This window comes from Orcinus orca, chromosome 13 (genome assembly GCF_937001465.1).
Source record: "Orcinus orca chromosome 13, mOrcOrc1.1, whole genome shotgun sequence".
Lineage (NCBI taxonomy): Eukaryota > Metazoa > Chordata > Mammalia > Artiodactyla > Delphinidae > Orcinus > Orcinus orca.
Window position 1 is genome coordinate 79,764,865 of NC_064571.1, and position 20,321 is coordinate 79,785,185.

Genomic DNA, 20,321 nt, shown 5'->3' on the forward strand with positions numbered 1-20,321 from the left:
ACTGAAGTATGATCAAAGAAAAAAATTTGACCTAGAAAATGTGAAAACTTTACTTGACAGTATTAAACAGTATTTCTCATAGTTATCTACAAATTAATAATGATCTTCATAACCCTGAACATTTTCCCTGTACAACTTTTGTATTATAAAAACTAATTCCTGACGGAAAATTCAGTGGTTCAATACAATTTCTGATTTATAAAATAAATGAATAAGTAATTTTTAAAATTTGCTGCCATAAGATAGACTTGTAAATTTTTAACAATATTCACTAAAATTTAAAGTTTATATATTTTACCACTTTGCTACGTATCTTGGTGTGACGGTTAGCATCAAGTCAGCAGATGTTATTGTGTGTTTTACATTTAATTCTAAAGACTCAGTTGTATAGTCATTGCAGCAAGATCATGTTTGACACCCCTGGAAAGCCAAGGTAATTCAGGACCAGAACATACAACTTGGGGCAGATGGTAATTGCTCTGGCTCTGAATTTCTTTGTAGCTTATCACCAATATTTTGCCAAACCATAGTAATATAGAACTACAAGAGATTTCAACTTTCTTCTAACTGGGAAAATTTGTTTTTCGGAGCTGGAAATGACCACAGAGGTTTTCAAAATAACTCCCCTCTATGGATGGAGAAGGGGAGCCCTTGCACAAACTCACATGATCACATAATGGGGAAGTCAGAATTGAAAGTCAAATTGGTCTCATGGGCTTATAAAATCAGCACTAGAAAGGCCCTCGGGGTCACTTAGTAACCACCCTGCTCCCCCACCCAGGTATTCTCTAGTATATGATTCCCAGTCCAAGGCTGTATCCATGTTCCATGACTTTGCAACAATCCACACTGATGATGATCCTGTATACAAATTTAAGAGAGTTTTAAAATTCATTTTCCTTTACTGAAATGCACAAATTAAGTTCTTTATTTATTATTCCAGGAAGAAGCAAGAGAGTCTCCGAGCAAGCAAAAATTTTCATTAAACCCACACTCATTATTTATTGGAAATACTCCAGATCCCCACATGGAGCCTTTCAGTACCTTCTTTATCTACACTTTATACACACAAGATCCTCCAAGGAGAAACAGAACATTAGAAGCAAGAGTTGGCCACAAGGGCTGAGACAGGAAAACTAAAAGGGCAGAAATGAAGTTAAGACGTTTAAGTATGGCCATTTAGTAGATGTACTCACAGCCAACGTGTTTCCAAGGTGGGGGAAGAAGAGTCTCAATTATCTAAACCTTAAGTTATTAGCATAGGTACCACTCAGGCTTATTTTCAGTGAGTTCATCCCCATTTTCCTGATCTTACTTAGAAAAGCATGTTTTGCCCAATGGAGACTCAAGCCATCAAAAAGAAATATTTAAAAAAGTAGTGAAGGTACATTTCTCAGAATTAGAAAAAAAATCTGAAAGATTTCAGATTGAAAGAGGAGAGATGAGGGGTGGGGATTATATCTGGGTATATCATAATGAAATTAAAAGAGAAAATTCTAAAACTTCCAAAGGAAAAATACAGATCCTATATGAAGGAACAGGAGTCAGATGACATTTGATTTTCCAGCAGCAGCAAGGATGCAAGAAGGTAATGAAGTAACATTGAGTATTGAAGAAAAAGAACTTAGAATCCAAAATATAATTTCTAGCCAGACTGCCATTCATATATGAAGGCATGATAAAAATATTCCCTGGCACACAATGTTTCAGAGATTTTTCCTCACAAAGGCACACATTGAAAAGGGATCAAATACTTTTGTAAAATTTCGTAGTTGTCTAAACAATAAGTTAGGACTAAAGAAAAAGAGAAATGTAACTATAATCATCCATAGTTTATCCAGAGTTTTAAAATTTAGACAATATCAGTATGGTGGGTATGGATGGAGAGCTAAGGAATGTGAGAGGCTAAGTTCTTACCTTATGTAAGTTGATGTGGGTACCAATTTTTAAAATATAATATAGAATTTTTTAAACAAATCATGGGATATGCAGAAATAATCTACTAAAATACCAGAAACTAGCTCACGTATATGCGTACTTCAAGTAAAAATAAGTGGTTGAAATTCATCAATGAAAAGACAAAATTAGATTTTATTAATTCATGTATATGCTGCTTACAAAAGACACACTTAAAATACAAGGTTAAGAGTAAACTGATGGGGAAAATATGACAAATGTGAAGTAAGAGAAAGCTGGTTTAGATACATTAATAAAATAGAGAGGGTCAGTTATGATGAAAATGTAAGTTAATTTAGAAATCATAGAAACTTTAAAATTTTTTTGAACTTAATAAAAGCCACAACATATGTGGAGCAAATTATATCAAGATAAGTAGAAAAATCCCCCATCCTATTTGAAGATTTCAACACATCCCTCTTGAATATTGATAATACAAGTAGAAAATAATTGGAAAGAATATACAAGATCTGAAAAACTTAATTAAGAATCTTGACCAATGAGCTAGTACAGAGTTCTTCCAATAATTAGAGAAGAGACTTTTTTAAACTATACATACGTCATTTAGAAAAATTGATTAGATATTAAGAGCAAAAAGGAAGCCTTGATAAATTAAATTTCAAAAAGATTTGTACAGGCTATGAGCTTTGAGCACAAAATAATTAAATTATAAGTTTACAAATGTCTTAAAATTTCATTTGGAAATTTTAATATGAATGCTAAGAAACACCTTACATGTTAAAGAAGAAATTATAATTAATATTTTAAATATTTAGAACTCAATGATAAGGAAAACAGAATATATCAAAACTTGTGTGAGATGTGATAACATACTTTCTAATAGAAGCCATAAATAATATCAAAAAGAAAGAAAGCCTCAAAATTAAGGAGCTAAGTGTCTACCTTAAGAAATGAGAAAAATAAAATAAAACCATGGAAAGCAGGAGGAAATAATAAAATTAAGAGCATAAATCAACAAAATAAAATACAAACATGCAGCATAAAAATTAATAAAGTCAAAAGTTGGGGAAAAAAACAAGATAATCAAACCTCTGACAAGACTGATCAAGAGAAGGTAAAAATTAAATAATAAATGAAAAGTGTGACAAAATTTGGGCCATAAACACAGATAAAGAAAAGTTTAGAAAGGATGGGAAATTACTATAATAATTATTTGCCTGTAACTTTGAAAACTTAGGTGAAGTGAATAAATACTTAGAAAAATATAACTTATCAGAACTAAATTTTTAAAATAAGTTGAATAGCCTTACAACTATTTAATTAATTGATACAGCAATTAAAATTTTCCCAGAAAGAAAACATCATGCCAGATGATTTTATAGGCAAGTACTATCTAACTTTCAAGGAATATATTAGTTCTTTTAGGCAGCAGAAAAGGAGAGAATATGCCCCAATGACCCTATTTATTCTATAAAGTCAATATAACCTTAATACCAAAAGGAGCATGCTATAAGGCAGGAGTATTACAAGACCATGTCATTCATGAGTACACAATCAAAACTACCAAATGAAGTATTAGCAAATATAATTATCATACACAACTAAATTGAATTTTTCCCAGGCATGCAAGGATGGTTTAATATTAGAAAATCTATAAATATAATTCATCACATTCATTGATTAAAACTGAATGAAAGAGTAGGGCTTCCCTGGTGGCGCAGTGGTTGAGAGTCCGCCTGCCGACGCAGGGGACACGGGTTCGTCCTCCAGTCCGGGAGGATCCCACATGCCGCGGAGCGGCTGGGCCCGTGAGCCATGGCCGCTGAGCCTGTGCGTCCGAGCCTTGTGCTCCGCAACGGGAGAGGCCACAACAGTGAGAGGCCCATGTACCTCAAAAAAAAAAAAAAAAAAAAAAAAAAAAAAAAAACTGAACGAAAGAGGAAAGCTCTATATGACCATTTTGATAGATGCAGAAAAACATTTGGTAACATTCACCACCCATTCATGATAAAACTCTTAGTAAATTAGGAATAGAAGGAAATTTCCTTAACTCAGTAAGCAACATCAATTAAGAATTTAAAATAGACACCACTCTGAATGTGAAACTGCAAGAAACTTTCTCTTTAAAGTTAAGAATGAGAGAAAAATGTATTCTGTTATCACATCTGGGCAACCCTGAATTGAAGAGTTTAGCCAGTGCAGTAAGACCAGAAAAAATGAATAGTTTAGAGAAATATAGAAAGTTGGAAATAAAACTGTCATTTACCAATAAATGATTAGAAGTAGCAAAAGAGTTTAACAAGGTGACTGTGCACAAGATCGATATAAAAATTTCAACTGCTATTCTAAACACAAGCTGAAACATATTGAAAACAATTGAAGAGAAGGCACTATGTAAGCTACAACTGTTGAAAGAAGTTCAAGACCACTATAAAGAAAATTTTAAACATTTACAAAGAGATAATAAAAGAAACATTTATAAATGGATAAATATATTCATGAGTAGACAGTTTTAATACTGTCAGTTCTCCCCAGTCAATCCACAGAGTCAATCAAAATCCCAACAGGGATTTTTTAAATGAATTATAAGAAGCTGATATATATGAAAGAGTTAAAGTCTTAAAGTAGCCAGGATACTTCTAAAAAAGAACAAGGATAAGGAACTTGTTTTCCCAAGTAGCAGGAACTCCATAGGGTCACCATAAGGGCAGCCCCAAGTTGATGAACTTCACATTCCTCATACACATGCACATCTGGCAATCCATCTTTTCATGCCCCATTCTTAAATTCAAGTGGAGAGCTTGAGTATCACCACTGTCTTGTACATTTCAGCTTTGATGAACTTTCAACATTCTAATCAGCTTATGCCTCCTTCTAGCCTAATCAGACTTACATAGAAACAAACATTTAAACGACCAACTACTGTAGTAGAGTACATACAGGTCAAGTGTCGATAGAACAAAATCAGGAGGCAAGAACCATTTTTGCATCTGACATCACAGTTAAGACCCTCTGCATCTTAATGATGAATGAGATTGGTGGTCTGGGGCACTGTACTGAGCTGTCATTCAGACGTTGTGCCCTTGTGCAATCTCTAAAGGAAAAGATTGCCATAAAAAGAAACCAAATTGAGCTATTTGTAATGAGGTGGATAGACCTAGAGTCTGTCATACAGAGTGAAGTAAGTCAGAAAGAGAAAGACAAATACCGTATGCTAACACATATATATGGAATTTAAGAAAAAAAAATGTCATGAAGAACCTAGGGGTAAGACAGGAATAAAGATACAGACCTACTGGAGAAGGGACTTGAGGATATGGGGAGGGGGAAGGGTGAGCTGTGACAAAGCGAGAGAGAGGCATGGACATATATACACTACCAAACGTAAGGTAGATAGCTAGTGGGAAGCAGCCGCTTAGCACAGGGATATCAGCTCGGTGCTTTGTGACTGCCTGGAGGGATGGGATAGGGAGGGTGGGAGGGAGGGAGACGCAAGAGGGAAGAGATATGGGAACATATGTATATGTATAACTGATTCACTTTGTTATAAAGCAGAAACTAACACACCATTGTAAAGCAATTATACCCCAATAAAGATGTTAAAAAATAATAAAATAAAAAATAAAGGAAAAGATTGAGGAGTAATTTGTATGAGTACTTTGTATTAGGAGCAACTTCATAATTTATAAAACAACTGTTAACTACAGGAAGGGGGGATAATGGAGAGAACGGTCCCCCAAACTGCCCCTTACCCATCACAGTCTGTACACACTAATTCCTTTGAGTCTGTTGATCACAGGCTCTCTAGTGCCTGTGTTTATGTCTGATGTCTGTTGTGAGCAATCCTGGAGTGATGATGAACTCCTGCTGCTACTCCAGCCTCTTCATAGCTCAGTGGCGGGGGGAGACCAGAGTTGTCTGGAGGAGATTGGGAAAGTAGACAGGAGAACAGGCTAAGCCGTCACTGATCTCCTATTCCACTCCACCTGCCCCTGTTTGCCCTTGCATAGACAGAGAGGCTCTCTCCGCTTCCCTCCTGTGTGTTTTCCCCAAATAACCAACCAGACTTGTTTCATCAATATCCACAATGGATCGAGTCGTAGTCTACACATGCCCTCTCTCTTCGGAGCTCTTTCTCAAACAAAGCTTGGTGTGGTCTGCAAGGGTGGAGAGTGTGTGACAGACCACAGACACATTTCATGAGCTCAACAAGGCCCAAGCTTTCGGATGACGTGTTGTGACTCCAGAGAAGCCTTAGGTATGTAATGGGCTTCTCTTTTCTTGGCTTCTAAAAGCTCCTAAGCGTAAGTATTGCAAGTCAACTTAGCTCTAAAGGAAAAATATGGGTTAAAAGACAGAAAGCCTGCTCCCCACGTGGTACCAGGGAGTTAGTGGTGTGGGATCAGGCAAGTCCCACCCCCTTTAGATTTCACTTGTCTCATCTGTGGCATGGGAGTGTCTTGAAATCTTGTCTCTTTCTAGTGTTCTGTGATTCTAAGGAGGGTCCTTGAGAAAACTGAGATCCAGGCACAGAATGGCCACCAGGAAGGCAGGCCAGAAGGTGTCTGCCTGATGACCCTTTGGAAATTGGCAACAATGCATTTCTCCTTTTATACTTTCCAAGAATTCTAATGGACCATCAAGTATCAAATCAGGACCGTTGGAACGTCCCTAAATGAGTTATCTTTAATCTTCCTCCATTCGTAAGTCTGGCTCATTTCAGTTCAGTTGAAATTGCATCCTACCCTGTGGTTTGAAGAAAAAGTCCACAGTGGTTTTGTCTCCTGGTTTCAATTTAGGGTCCACTCTCCACTAATCACTAGATGCCTGTATGTTTTCTAATAATTCCTGTTTTGCCAGGTTTTGAGTTAACATGCTTCCTCTGCCCTGGGTCTGAAGCTCTCCCACATCAGTGGTAGCAGAGACACTTCAGCCTTCATTATGAGCTATGTTCCTAAGCCACGAATAAAGCCAAAATAACAATTAGCTTCATGTAAATATTGAGCCACACCATTTCCTTCTCATGTTCTAGAGAAGGCCTGAGCTTGTCCTGGTAAAATGTCTGGATGTGATGGATTTAATCTCTTGTGGATAGTTGAATCTTATATCCTAATCAGGCTCCTGAAGAGGGTTCCCTGGGACTCTTGTGGGCTTATGGAGGGTCAGTTTAGTGGCTGGTCTCCCCACACCATTTGTGTTGGGCATCTTGTGGTGGCAGTAGGTCTCCCTCTAAGACAGTACCACTCCCACTCACCATCACGTCTAGTGATGTTTGTGCAATACGGTGCCACAGTCTATGACCACATCTGTTTCAACGGTTTGCTATGGGGTCTTCAGGCGCAATTCCATCTTGAGGATCTGATGCTCTCCGAGGGAAACAGAATTTTTTTTTTTTTTGGGGGGAAACAGAATTTGTTTGTTTGTTCATTTATTTGTTTTTGAAAACACAAATACCCAAGCTACTTTTCATCCCTGGATTGGCCTTTGGGCTTAATTGAGTACACTCAGAAATGATCATCTGGGCTACCTGAATTAATCTGCTTGTGCCCCTAGAGGCTTCTGCTTAACCCCTGAGTGCTATAGGGATCCTGCCGACAGCCCTTTCCTCACTCCCTCCCACCCTGTCTGGTCGGCACGGGGGCACAGCCACACAAAGCCATGGTTCCTACTGCTGAAGGGTTGCTACGGACCACCCACTCGAGTCCCTAACCCAAGTCTTCAAGCCTCTAGGGGTCCAAGCAGAACAAAATATTCCCCACGTTCACCAACATCCCTAAAATTCAACACAAGGGCTCCTTTATTATACAGGATCTTGTTGCTAATTGTTGCTAATCAGACAGGGCAAAACAAGAAGGAAATAGAGTGTCCCAGCCTGGGTACCCCAGCAGAGGATGCTGAGAGAGGGTCTGGCAAAATGTCTATTAGGGATGGATGCCTGTGAAGGGAAAGAGAGGCTGCAAGACTGGGCAGAGGGAGAAGCTGAGCCGGGATGCAGGCTGGGCAAAGCCTCCACCATCCAGTAGGGGACCTCTAGAGAGAGGGCTGTCCCTCGGAGGTCCCCCATGGTGGGAGCACGGCTGGGCCTCCGTGCTTCTCTTGGTTGGCCAATCAGCTGATACAGGCTGCCCCCAGAGGGTGTGGCCTCGCACGAGACAGCTCCCCGTGGCTGCCGTGGCTGCTGACGTCACTCCCGATGGCTGGGGCAACAGGTCCTTTCTCGAAAGGGGTCTGCCTTCGATAGGGATGTGCACTTGCGGTGCTACGTACTCACGGTCCCTGGGCCATGGCTCTTCATCCCACTAAAGCCTCAACTGGGCGTCCAGGGATGGAGTGCAACAAATCTTCCCTCTCCGTCAGACTGGGCTGCAAACCTGATGGAGGAGGCCAGCCAGAACAATGCTCCCTTCCTGGATGATATCTCCAGGGGGCAGGTTGCATCTGCGAACGTGATAAGCCAGCTCACTGCTCAGTCACCTGGGCCTCTGGCCAGTCCCAGAACAAACTTGGAGCACCTACACCCAGCACCACGCTGCGTACATCTCTTCGTTCAGCTCGTCTCTTTGCCTCTAACAGCCAACACTGCAGTGATCTTATAAAGAGGCAAACTTCTCTGCCTTAATTAGACATGACTCTTATTGCAAAACGCACTTGGAAATGAGCACGTTTTCAGTATCTACCAGTAGGCATTGTGTGATATGAAACGGATGACATTTGCTTTCCTTAGACTCCTACAAAAGTGTTTATTTTTACAGAGAGAGTCCGTCAAACTGCAAATTAGCACGCACGCGTCCCTTCCTGTTCTCCCCTCCCATCTGGCTTCCTCACAGAAATTACATTCTTCTCAGTTTGCCCAAACTGTTAGCACACAATTCGGCTCCCATTTGCTTGGTGTCAGTTTAATATTGCATTAATTAGACAGTTAGAGAAGGGCCCAAGAAGATTCCCAGCTAACACGCTTTAAGGAGGGGGTCAGGTTGATTGGAAACGGCTCTTTTTAAAATTTGTTTGGTTCTGCCTTAGCACAAAAATGCAACTTGATTAAAATCGCAGGAGCTGCTGATAAATTGACTCCATGTGATTAAAGTATCGCCATGGACTCAGAACTGGATTGGATCCAAGAAAAGGATCCAACCCTCCTGGCAGGTACCCTGTGCCACCTTGAAGAAAAGAGTAACTCGTAGCTTTACTGATACCACGCAAACTGCCGGATGAAACGTGAAAAATGCAGTCTGCTATGGGAGAGAAGGCAACTGTCGTTAGTTCCCACATAAAAACACCCACCTGGCTTTAGTCAAGGTGTGGGGGGATGGGTCCGTCAGCGCGGCACGGTGGTCTACACTCTGATCCCCAGCCCTGCAGTGCCCGGCTGTGAGATTGGGAGCTGACTGCTTTCCTCCCCGGCCTCGATTTCCTCACCTGGGAAAAATGATGCTTAGGCCAACTTTGCAGGGTCAATACAAGGAACTCACAGAGAGGTTAGGTTAGACTGACATGGACCATTCCGATGAAACTGAATAATCTGAAAATGACATGGAACTTTATCAAAACAGGCTCCGGCGATGAAGTCTTTTCTTTCTGTTTTTATTCAAATACTTGGCAACCTGGGGACTATTATATTTAGTAATGATAATTAAACTATTCCATGTGTTCTGGTACTCTCAGGATATCATGAAACATTCATTCTGGAACAGATCTTAAAGCTAATCTGTTCTAATAGCACCATTTTCTAAATGCTCAAAGAGTTTGAGAAATTTAGGAATTCATATTTGGTATGTTAGGACACTAGCCTGGGTCCCGGAGTCCACAACCAGGGTTCTGGCCTCTGTGCTAGGCCTTCTCCAAACCTGTCTATGCTCAGACAAGCTTCACTAACCAGAGCTTTGCTCTAGGAATTCCTTCAAGGAGATGTCATGGAATTACCAAAGTTGAACATAGATCAGATTGAAAGATCTCCTGGACTGGTTTGGGATCTACTACTCCCTGGTCAGGGACCCCCATGCTGCCTTCCTGGGTCTCTCTCCCAAAGGACGCTTCACCTTCTCTGGCTTCTTCTCAAACCCTTAGTCTGTTGAGATTTCAAAAACTGTAGCAGAATTTAGGTCACTCTCAAGCCCTGGGTTTTCCAAAGAAGTGAGTTGATTTGAAGGGTTTCCTGGTGTGAGTTGACATAGAGTTCAGCCTATTTTAGTGTCAGCTCATTACTCTGCTCGAGCCTGGAATGGGGTCAGATGCATGACTGACTCCCTGTGCCCCAAGACCGGTGAGTGGCCCACCCTGGTGAAGGCCGGCAGGGATGGCGTCTGAAATGGAAACCACCTTCAGGCAGGTGGGACCAGGCAGGCATGCCCAGCATCCATCAGAGGGTCCCTGCTGGAATAACGCTGGTTTTCCACTTCAACTCCCACTCTTAAAGCAAAGAATATCAACTCTTCCCTTTCTCTGTGTTGGAGTCATTAATGATACAGAACATGCCAGAGAGAAAATGGATTAGATTCTGACGAGGGTCTCACCAGTGCCCAGTGTCTAAAATGTAACTACAGAGAGTCAAAAAAGGGTTGGGGGGCTTCCCTGGTGGCGCAGTGGTTGAGAGTCTGCCTGCTGATGCAGGGGACACGGGTTCGTGCCCCGGTCCGGGAAGATCCCACATGCCGCGGAGCGGCTGGGCCCGTGAGCCATGGCCGCGGAGCCTGCGCGTCCGGAGAGGCCACAACAGTGAGAGGCCCGCGTACCGCAAAAAAAAAAGGGTTGGGTATTGACATTTATTTGGTATTTGTCAGGTATTTCTACCACATAACAGTGGCCCTTATAGGGGCCCCCAAGGGCCCCATGAGGCAGGAATTTTGCTGTTCTCTCCACCGACCACAAAGAATGTTAGAAACTTACAGTATTCATAAAACCAGTTCACAGGAGCACCCCGCATCCAATCCACAGCTGGCCTGGCAGCCCCTCCTCTTGCACGTGCATCCTGGGACGGGCACTGTGGTCTGAGGGGTCTGCAAAGTCCTCAGCGGTCAGCGCCTCACAGATGGTGGGATCCCCCTGACCACTCGCACCCTCACCTTCGGCAGCGCGGAGGAACGGAACTGCTTCCCGGTGCCCGACGCAGGCGCGCGCTGCTCTTTGGAGCCCGTGTATCCGAGCGCCCGCCCCCTCCAGCCCTGCCACGTGGCCCATTCCTGATCACAAGCTCTCTGTCTGCAGACAGCACTCTCTCTCCTTCTCTGTCTCTCCTGTCTCCTTCCCCCTTTCTCCTCTCCGGTGTAGCCACGGGGCCTGGGGGCTCTCCGAGCACGCGCTGTCTCGCAATTAGGGGCACAAACATCTTGCGTCCCTCTCACCCTCTGGCCCCCAGCGTCTGCCCACTGGTTTGGCTTCATGGAGGTTTCCAACTCTAGGCATACTTACTCCATTAGAAATAAATTCATTTCCTTACATTCAACTGTGCTATTTATTGCCTTATTTTCTTGAAGAGAAGCACAGAGATCTGGGTCACATCTGACTGTCCCGGGAGCGTGAAGCCCTGGCTTATGAGCCCAGCTCTGCCGCAAGCTCCCTGAATGACATTGGGCCGGTCACTCGCCTTTTCTGGGTTTGGACTCGGGCTACAACACGAGGAGGTGAGACTAAAGGGTTACTCGGAGTCTCTTCTGACTGGAACACTCTGGGATTCAGAGATGGGGGGTAGGGGAGCAACATTCCTGGGGAGTGACACAATTCCAAACAGGGAGATCAAAGGGGCTCCGCGGAGGGAGGCCCCAGCCAGGAGCTCGCAGGCCCACGTCTGGGGTCAGTGATTGGCTCCTGCCACCACCTTCCTCTCCGTGCGCTCGGGGCGGCAGGGTGGGCCAGACTGTGGGCCCAGCAGCAGAGTTCCCCCCAGAGCAGAGGCAGGAGGGTGGCGGTGGTGGAGGGGAGCCGTGACATCTGTGTGGGACTTTCTGTTAGACAGATGCAAAGTTTAAACACTTTAACCAAAAGCAGTCCACTCCGGGCTTTCTCAGCACCAGTGTGAGAACCGCGCCGTGCGGATACCTCTTAAAGTATTTGATGAGCGGCTGAAAGGCTGACAGGCTAACACTTCACTTCCTTCCAATTAGGGGCCTTTAACATCAAAGGCCCAGGGCCCACTCAGCCTGGCTCACTTGAATGAATTAGGGAAGAGAATGGATCCAGGAGTTGCTTCCTTCTCTCCCTCGCAGAGACGTGGGGCTCTGGGGGCTTTAATAAGATGTTGGAGGTCACCAGGGTCAGGCTCTGACTGGGGGCAGCGGGAAACTGCCTGAGTGTTTCAATATGTGCGGTGTTTGTCCTGCAATCAGACCCCCACTGGAGCCTCCCCTGGTGGGGCCCGTCTTGTGAGGACCCTTCCGGAGACGGAGCATTCAGGCAGGCTGGGCCCTGGGTCCCACTCGGGTGGGTGTTCTAGGCCTGGGTGCAGAGAGCGCCAGGCCTGTTGGTTTCGCAGCGGCTTCTTCTGGAGACCCCAGACCTGCGATCGTGATGGCGAGGTGGCCGGGAACACACCCACATCAAGGGCCCGTCCGTCATCTTCAGAGGTTCGTTGTGGCAACATGAGGCGGAATGAGGGCAGGAGAGATTCTCAGCACGGGGCTGGCTGGCCCTTGGCATCAATCAGAGAGAGAATGCAACTGTGTAAATAGTCAGAAGCAGAGGAGAAAAGAGAGCTTCTTTTTCTATTTCATTTCACTTTGCTTGCAAGAGACCCGAATCTCCTCTACGGAAGCTCTGGCCAATAATTTTCAGCTCCTGCCTGTGAATCCCCGTGTCAGGCAACTCTCCATCCTAAAAGGCTACATCCATTCCACGGTGAGCAGCTCTCAAGGTTAGCAAGAGCATCCTTCTGTCGAGTTAGAGGATGCAATGTCCACTCAACCAACCCCGTCCTGCTTCGCGCAGTTGAACAGAGTAGGATCTCTGGAGCCAGACGAACCTGGATTCAAAGCCTGGCTCCAGCCTTCCACCGTCTATATACAGGGGAGTTAACTTTGACTTTAAGCTTCTGCTTCCTCTTCGGCAAATGGAGGTTTTCGCAGTATATGTAAATGTTTATAAAGCGCCTATTACTAACTATGCAACTAAGTACATAGTCAGTACTTAGTGAGAGGTTCTTATTATCTATCACCTCTTATGCCCAATGAGGTTTCTCTTCTTCATAACATCCTCCACTCCACCCCCACTTCATTGCAGGATGAGAGATGCCTGGTGGGGTCCACAAAGAGAGAGGTCTCTGGTGACAGAGGAAGAAAGAGGACCTTCTACACTGAGGGTGGATTGAGCAGGTTCCACGTCCAGATGAAGTCTAGTAAAGTGGCGGGGCATGTGGCACAGAAAGGACCAACAAGCTCACAGAAGAGGAGTCTGAAATGCACGAGAGACATTTAGAGGACAGTGGGGTAGTGTGATTCGTCTGGAACGCTGAATAAAAGACAGAGAGAAGGCTGTAGAGCCAGGGCAGGGCTCTTGTGGGAAGAGCTTTGAGAGTCATGCTGAGTCACTTCGGGAAGAACTACGAAACCCATAAGTTGGACTTTTGCAATAAACCCATGATCATTTTTGATCCTTACACCAAAGCAAAGAAGTAAGTATTTTTGTGCCCATTTTACGGATGTGGATACTGAGGCTAAGGGAGCTCCAGTGACTTATCTGAGAAGAAATCTCTAGAACCTAGATCTTCTAACATCAAATCCAGATTCACGAAATCTGTGGTCTTGCTGAAAACACAAAAGCAATACAAACAGATAAGAAAACGGTGATGGGGAGAGCTCAGGGTGGGTTGGACCAGTAAGAGAAACTTCCTGAAGGAGGTGGGGCTTACTTTAAGTCTCTTCCACATTGAACTCCATCAGCTCCTTAAAATCCTGCAAATACGCCATCAATCATCCAGTTCTAAGAAGAGTCAGCTAGTGATGTGTTTAGAATCCAGCGTCTGTCTTTATAAATATTTGAGGGATCCACAAAATCCTGGAAATGTTATTATGTATGTGTTGGTGATGGTGGTGGCTTTGGAGTGTGGACTAACATGTATAAGCACCTGCTGTTTACAAGGAGCATTTTCCAAAGCTCTCTGTGTTCATCTTCACCCAACCCTGAGTGGTGGGCATTTTAATCTCCATTTTCCAGGTGAGGAAACTGAGATGACAAAGGTTAAGTGACCTGCCCACGGTCAACCCTCATTCTAAGAAATAGGTCTTTCTGGCTCCAAATTGTGGATTCTTTCCACTCCATTTATTTTACTTCTAAACTAAAAACCGATGCTCTGTCTGGCATCATACATCCTGTGTCCGATGATCTCAAGGCCTCAAAGTCACAGGAGGGAGACTGAGGGAATATAACCTATGTTTCCACCTCCTAGAGCAGAAGCTGAGAGCCGAATCTAGCTAATCAACCATGCCCGTTTTTAATTTGTGCTTTGAGTGAAAAAGGTCCTCAGAACATCTCCAGGATCTGTGTTATAATTCACCATTGATGAGCTGGGTCATTATTTTTAAGACTCCATCAATATCTCCCTGTGGCAAGGTCAGCTTTAAGCCACAGATATTTACATACAATTTGCAATGCATCCCTACACCTTAGTCACTTCCACTAGTAGGGGCCACTGCAATCTTTTTCCTCCGTCCCCTTCTGCAGCAGCAGTGAAAGAGGACTCCAGCCAGAGTGTATGGAGCACGAACCGCGTCAGGATTCCGGGGCCCACGGGGGAGACAGGTCCCATGTACGTTGACGTTCCAGCCCCCAAAGGGCTGTAGGTCTCACTGAAGTGGCAACGATCATAAGGGAACAGAAAACAGAAGAGGACAAGCCGTGACTGTTTTCCTGTATTAGGTACGCCGATCCTAGCAGTTTCCCAGAATTCCATGAAGCAGGATTGCTTGAATAAGCTACAGCTTCCATCTCTGAGGCCCCCTTAGACTGGAACAATCAGACAGCAAGGGAAGGACCGATTCCATAACTTTCTGCAGTTGACATAAAGCGCATTGCAATGATATCAAGCCACCAAGGCAAGAAATGTGGTCAGCTTCCCTTCTCCTTTTTTCTGGTCTTCAAAGCATCATCCACAGATCTAGGCCTTGTGTTCTATGCATGAATATAGCAGAGATTTCACATTTAGAAAATAAGAATGGTGTGAAGCCGTAAGAGAAGAAAGCATTTTCTGTACAAATTACATGTCATATATAAATTGGTATACGCTCTTATTATGAGCCTCGGTACATATTGGAAAAAGAGAAGAGGCTGTTTGGATTTGGCCATTGATTGTGTGGAGGTCTCAGAGATGTGGCAATCCAGATGGACTTCCTGGAGGCGTCGGGGCTTGGATTAGGCCCTGAAGGTGAGGCAAGAAGGAAGGGTAAGAGGAAGAGGGTGTCTTAAGACACAGAGGAAGGAATGAGCTGCTACGTGTGGGCAATGAGACCTGGCCACATGGCCCAGCAAGGGAAGTGTCTGCAGAGAGAGAAGCTGTGAGCAGACGACAGCCCAACCCTCATCATGAGGAGGCGGAAGAAACCCCTGTTTCTTAGGGGTGCATCTGAGAGCGCCCCACGAAGGTGACTTTATGAGACCCTGAGATTCTTGGTGCGGTACTCCAGGCTCGAATGCCCCATGGGACCACGGAAACCATGGGTTCCAGCCAAAGAGCTCCATCTCTGGCCCCTGCACACCTCAGGTGTCTGCTGCCCACGCCTATGTCACTGCCCTGCCTGCTTGTAACACCCTCACCCTCCCTTCTAAGCTCACCCAAAGCCCGTCACCTCTCCAAGGCTGGTTCACGGCATCCCCTCTGCACCAAGGCTTACGTGATCCCGTTCACCTCACCAAACCTCCACTTCTTCATCTGTGAAATGGGAGGCATGACCTGCCTCTTCCCTGTGTGAGAGGGCTGTTCTGAGCATGAGAAAAACGGCTCATGCCCTGTTTGGGGAGTAGCAGAGCTGAGGAAAGAGCTGGAAAGACCTGGACTGGAATCCCAGCTCTAGCTCTTCTCAGGACAGCCCTGGGAAAGTGAAATCAGCTCTTCCAAACTCACGCCCATCATCTGGCAAAGGGTGCTCTGGTGACCACTTGAAGAGCTATTGGCCAGTGAGGCGAGGTAAACAGTGAACTGACTTAGCTGCGTTCCAGGCAAGTCAGAGGTACCACTCTGTGTTGGTTTGCTCCCTGTTGCTGTCTGTTGTTACCTCTTTCTCTCTTCCTTTCTTTTACTCCCCGAGAACTGAGCCAGCCCTGTCTCCTGGTCTCCCAGCCCAGATGATCACACTGTTTCACAGATTACAGAGGGAGAGTGGCAGCTCCCAGTTTTTCCCAAACTCTGGGTGCAAACAGATGATTCACTGGGATGTTGGACTAATTACAAGATGTTGCTGAGTCTCTCTGTTCCCCTTCCCACGCCCCACACCCAGTGAGGATGTGCTGGCCTCTATGGCAACCATCAACAGCGAGCTCATAAAGCGGGCTCGTCTTCCAGGGAGCGGGGCAGCTCCGGGAGCCATACTGCAAGTGTGTGACCTCCAGGTACCTCCAGGTCACGGGGATTTATTAGTTGGAATCTGTGGTTCAGCAGATGACATTTTAAAAGGCGTTTTATTGCTTCATGACCTGTGTGCATTACAGGGTAATTCTGAGGCTTTGCGTCTGAGCAACTGTCCACAAGGCAATGGCTCCCACCGAGCTGCTGCACTGCCTGCCCAGCTCGGGAAATCCAGGTGTGACCACTCCCACCCCCGTCCTCAGACCCAGTGTCCGAAATCCCAGGTTGCCCTCTCCTCCCAAGCTGGGGTTTGATGGCCAGCCCAGCGAGGGAGCTTTCCTGTAGAAAGAAGATTCTAATCAAGTCTCCCCAAAGGCCATAGAAGTCAGAATCTGCTATGCATATGGGGAAACTGAGGCTCAGAGAGGTGAGGGAGACTTAATCAAAGTTGGACAGCTCGTATATGGCAAAGTGTACACTGGAATCCCAGGGTAGACCCCATCATCTTTCTATTCCACAAGCTACGTCTGCAAAATGCTTCCATTTGCTTTTAAAGCAATGGTCCACAGAGCGTACCTCGAAGGGTGATTCCTGGATTAGCATCACCAGTGATGTGCTGCAGAAACTGGCCTGGAGACCAGGCTCTTAGGGAAATTCAGAGGCCACTGGAAGATGTGAACCCCTCTCTGAATGCATGGGGCAGCCTGGGCTGTCTGCGGCCTGTCAAGGCATCAGCGTGGCACACGGCGTACAGCCTGATTCTAGCAGCCCTTTGAACACGAGTGCAGGAGCCCCTCCTCTAGACCACACAGTCTGACTTGGAGGCTTCCTGCCACCTCTCGGATTTTCCTTGATCACGGCACTAATGCCAAGTACAGGCAGACCTTGGAGATATTGCAGGTTCAGATCCAGACCATAGCAGTAAGGCAAATAGCACAAGTAAAGCAAGTCACACAAATTTTTTGGCTTCTCAGTGCGTATAAAATGTATGTTTACACTACACTGTAGTCTATTAAGTGTGCAATTGCATAATGTCAAAAAAGGCAATGTACGTACCTTAACTAGAAATACTCTATTGCTGAAAAATGCTAACGATCATCTGAGCCTAATCTTTGTGCTGGTGGCGGGTCTTGCCCTGGTGTTGATGGCGGCTGGCTGATCAGGTTGGCGACTGGAGCGATTTCTTAAAGTAAGACAGCAGTGAAGTCTGTTACCTCGATTGACTCTTGCTTTCGTGAATGATTTTTCCATAGCATGCAATGCTGTTCGATAGCATCTTATCCACAGTAGAGCTTCTTTCAAAATTGGAGTCAATCCTCTCAAACCCTGTCGCTGCTTTATCAACTGAGTTTACATAATATTCTCAGTCTTTTGTTGTCTTTGCAACAATCTTCACAGCATCTTCACCAGGAGCAGATTCCATCTCAAGAAACCACTTTCATTGTTCATCCACAGGAAGCAACTCCTCATTAGTTCAATTTTAGCATGAGACGCAGGACTTCAGTCACATCTTCAGGCTCCATTTCTAATTCTAGTTGTCTTGCTATTTCCACCACATCTGCAGTTACAATGACAATATCAGAGATCACTGATCATAGATCACCATACAAATATCATAAAAGTAAAAAGTTTGAAATATTATGAGAATTATGAAAATGTGACACAGAGACACGAAGAGAGCAAATGTCGTTGGAAAAATGACACCAACAGACTTGCTCGATGCACGGCTGCCACAGACCTTCAATTTGTAAAAAAAAAAAAAAACCAAACAAACCAAGAAACAAAAACAACAGAACAAAACCTCAGTATCTGCAAAACAGAATAAAACGAAGTATATCTGCATTATAATTATCTATAACATCTTCCAACCTGGTTCGTAAACAGTGAACTTCTATGGACAGAGACCAGGATGACTCACTCCCGTCTCCCCAGGACCTTCCCCAGTGCCTGGCTCAAAGTAGCAGCTCATTATATGTAGATTTTGTTGAGTTGAGCTCCAAAGCTGCTACCCTGGGGAAAGCTGTCTCTTCCTTTCATCATTTCTCTGGTGAGTATGGAAGCATTGAAAATATGCTTCTGGCCCTGGTACATGCATTTAATGCAGGTCATGCAAATTTTGCAAGACTCAGCCCATTCTTGGTTGGATGAGGTTTGGATGATAAAAGTCACACACACACACACACACACTGCTATTTTGTTAAACACCAGCCTTCTGGGAGCAGAGACGTGTGAACTCCTTTATCGGTTTCGTATGCAAGATCAATGAAACACATAGTTGAGCCTGAAACGATAAGGATCTTTTCCCCAGACTTCCAGCTGTTCCTTTTTCCCTGAGCCAACTCAGTCTTGGCTCAGTCCAACAGACTTCTACTGAGTGTCTACTCTGAGCCAATAATAGAGTGAGACATTAGAACAACAAAAACAAACAAGGTACAGTGCCTACTCTCAGAAGTCCATTGTCTGGGGCTTCCCTGGTGGCACAGTGGTTAAGAACCTGCCTCCCAATGCAGGGGACACGGATTCAAGCCCTGGTCCAGGAAGATCCCACATGCCGCGGAGCAACTAAGCCTGTGTGCCACAACTACTGAGCCCGCATGTCACAACTACTGAAGCCCGTGCACCTAGAGCCCATGCTCCGCAACAAGAGAAGCCACCGCAATGAGAAGCCCGCGCACCACAATAAAGAATAGCCCCTGCTCACCACAGCTAAAGAAAGCCCACGCGCAGCAACGAAGACCCAACGCAGCCAAAAATAAAATAAATAAATTTATTAAAAAAAAAAAAGAAGAAGAAGTCCACTGACTGCGGGAGGAGGAAAATGAGAAATCAGATCATTAGGGCATAAAATGACGTGTGCTGCGTAAGAGGCCCACAAGTATATGGTAGCATAGAAGTGGGTTCGTGAACTTGGGTGACCATGAGGTCAACATCCATTGGAGGTGATATCAGAGCTATGCATTAGAGAGTAAATAGAAGTGGTGGTGTGAAGAGCTTGGGAGGACATCATAGGCAGAGTGGACAGCATCAGCGAATGTATGGAGGTGAGAAAGCGTTTGGTGGCCACAGGAAACTTGATACTATTCAGAAGTTACAGAATGGCAGATTGGGGAAAATAGGACCCCATGACAGAGATTTTGTATGCCAGCCTAAGGAGATTTAACTCTATGCTGTGGGCAACAGGGAGCTATTAAAGGACGCTCAGTATGGTAGTAAAGACCCATCTATCTGCCTTAGGGAGATCCCTTTGGTGACCACATATGAGATGGCTTGACGTTACAGCTGATGGAGGAAAGGAGATTAGTTCCAAGACAAATGTAACATTCCAGAGGGAAGATGATGAGTCTTAGTTGAGGGCAGAGGAGACGGGATGGAAAGAAAGGAAAGTTTCCTGAGATTCAGGGGATATAGGACCACCAGGCTTCAGTGAGCGATTAGATGTGCAGAACATAACCTTCCTCATTGGAGCTGCCACTCTGGGGCCATGAGCTTTTCCTGGCCTGAGGGGTACTAGGGGCCTGTGGGTGGGCTCATGGGCTTAACAGAGACCAGTTGGAAATACGTCAGGTGGAGCCGTAGCCTTGTCCCTTGGATTGGGCAGGACACAGGGCATCAAGAATTGAGGAAAGTAGCCGACATCTTGGGAGAAGAACGGTAGATTCATAAAGCGCACATGTGCTGGGCAGTCGGTGACTACCTCTGCAACCCCCCGGCTCTCCAGAGGTGCACGTTTGTTATGGCCTTGGCCGGATTCATTTAACTGGTAGCTTTTGACATTTTTTTGCTCTCCAGTCTTCATAAAAAGGAAACTAGCACTGTGGTGGGTGGACAAGCTTTTCTAGCTACAAGGAGAGGGACTGGGCCTTTGATGAACCCCGTTAATAATCAGTAGCACGTGTTCGTGCTACCCTGCCTGACTCAC